The sequence below is a fragment of the Cynara cardunculus genome, unplaced genomic scaffold, assembly GCF_001531365.2.
Source record: "Cynara cardunculus var. scolymus isolate 2C unplaced genomic scaffold, CcrdV1 Un_Scaffold_2142, whole genome shotgun sequence".
Lineage (NCBI taxonomy): Eukaryota > Viridiplantae > Streptophyta > Magnoliopsida > Asterales > Asteraceae > Cynara > Cynara cardunculus.
The window spans coordinates 82,575-84,987 of record NW_020200990.1 but is presented as its reverse complement, the minus strand read 5'-3'; the positions used below and the strand labels follow the sequence as shown (position 1 = coordinate 84,987).

General features: G+C 40.1%; 1 non-coding gene across 1 annotated transcript; it reads right to left on the bottom strand.

The window, feature by feature from the left end:
- Positions 1-861: 861 nt before the first annotated feature.
- Positions 862-968, bottom strand: LOC112502898. The gene has a single exon (XR_003067786.1). It is a non-coding gene; the product is annotated as a small nucleolar RNA R71 (small nucleolar RNA).
- Between the last annotated feature and the right edge of the window lie 1,445 nt (positions 969-2,413).

Here is a 2,413-nt window from a genome sequence, read left to right as displayed (position 1 = left end):
TAGTCGGTCCTATTTCGGTCTTTTTATAAACAAAAATCCAACTTTATTTTACATCTCGAAACTCGTGCAAGAAGTTCATGAAAAATCTCTGAATCTCAGTAGTACCTTCTCTGTGGGAACGATCTCGGTACTTTGTACCACTTTATTACTTGCAAGCGATCATAGTGTTGGCGTGCACTTGCACCGCCATTGTGAGGACTTTTGGCCCACTAGGTGAACACGAACGATCCTAGCCTGCCAAGTTTTTGGCGCCGCTACCGGGGAAGGTAACRCGATTTTTATCCTGAGATATTAATTTTTCATTTGAGCCTTGTTCTTTTGTTTCACTCGTACTTCCCGTGTTGTATGACAAGGCTACAATATGGTGAACTTTTACCTCTTGATCTTGAATTAGAAAGAACTATTAGAAGACGTAGAAGAGGTAGAAATAATCGTAACTGTACCATGGGGGATAATCCACCTCCGCGGGAGGCCACGGTTAATATTGCCGATGATAAAAATAGAGGCATACGGGACTAAGCAACTCCCGAATTCGGTCAGTTGGCCGTGGGAATAGGTAGGCCCGAAATGACAGCCCCAGCTTTTGAACCAAAACCGGTAATGTTCCAAATGATTTCCGCAATGGGTCAGTTTGGGGGATTATCGTCAGAAGATCCGCACTCTCAATTAAAATCTTTTATTGAAATGACGGATCATTTTAAAATTCCCGGAGTCACACAAGAAGCCTTACGCTTAACGCTTTTCCTTTACACATTGAAGGATAGAGCTAGAACATGGATAAATTCTCAACCACCAAACTCGATCCTAACTTGGAATGATTTGGCGGAAAATTTTCTAAAAAAGTACTTTCCTTCGACGAGGAATGTAAAAAATGAAATTATGACATTTCGACAAGAAGAAGATGAAGCGGTTTCGGATGCATGGGAGAGATTTAAGGACCTTCTATGAAAATGTCCTCACCACGGAATCCCTCATTGCATTCAATTGAAGACATTTTATAATGGTCTCTCTAGTTCCGCTAAAATTATATTGACGCAACGGCCGGTGGAGCGTTCACAGCTAAGACTTACAACAAAGGACATGACATTTTGGAACGAATTTCTAATAATAATACCGAATGATCAAATCCTCATGCTGTTGTTTCTAAGTCTGCTTCTGGCATCCACGAAATTGATGCCATCTCTGCTTTAAATTCTCAAATTGTAGCTTTAACTAATTTGGTTAAAAACAATTTACGTCTGAATGGAGAGAATAATCAAGTTCAATCCATAATGTCCAACCCACCTATGACTGAATCTTGTGTCTTTTGCGGTGAGGGCCATTCTTATGAATATTGCCCCAGAAATCCCGTTTCGGTGAATTATGTTGGAGTCATGCTAAAAATAGCCCATTTTCTCCAACATACAATTCAAATTGGAGGAATCACCCTAATTTTTCTTGGACCGGAAATCCTAGACTTCAACCCCCCGGGGTTAGTCAAGTCCAAAATCGACCACAAAATCCCCCGTGATATGGGCAAGGTGCTTCGCACAATTACCAAAATGGATAATCCTCACACTCACATATGCCTAGGCAAAATGCATCGGACGGTAATGGTTCACTCAAATCATTATTCAAAGGTTTTATAAACCAAACCAATGCGACGTTAAGGAGTTTCAAAACCCAACTCGGCCAATTTGTCGTCGATCTCAAGGGTAGACCTTTAGGAATTTTGCCTAGTGACATGGAAACCCCAAAGGGTAAAGAATACATCAAAGCCGTGACCGTGTTGAGTGAGGAGAGTTCAAAGGTCAATGATGACATAAATGAAACCGTTGAAGAACCGACACATCAAAACGAGGTTTCACATGCTTTTGATATGCCAAATTTTCCAATTTTAAGTCCTTCCACGGAAGAAACTCAAAAATCTGTTTCTGTCCAGAAAACAGTCCCTGTTTCAACTTCCAGTAATGTGCAGCTCTCAGCTGAAAAGCCTGACAGTAGGAAGATTGTGCCCACTGTCCAACCAACCAGATCTGTTCAACCAGCTCTAGATTTGCAGAACTTTCCTTTTTYAGAAAGAATGAAAAGCAAAAATGTGGACGAGCAGTTTAAGAAGTTTTTGGACGTTTCTAAACAACTCCACATTAACATACCTTTGGTAGAAGCTCTCGAGCAAATGCCAAGCTATGTTAAATTTTTAAAAGACATTTTGCATAAAAAGAGAAGGTTGAATGAGTTTGAAACGGTTGCTTTGACCAAAGAATGTAGTGCACTTCTTACTTGTAAAATTTCTCCCAAGTTAAAAGACCCGGAAAGTTTTACCATCCCATGTTCTATAGATGGAAAAGAAGTAGGACATGCCCTATGTGATTTGGGGGCAAACATTAATCTTATGTCATTGTCAATTTTTAACAAACTAGGAATAGGTGAA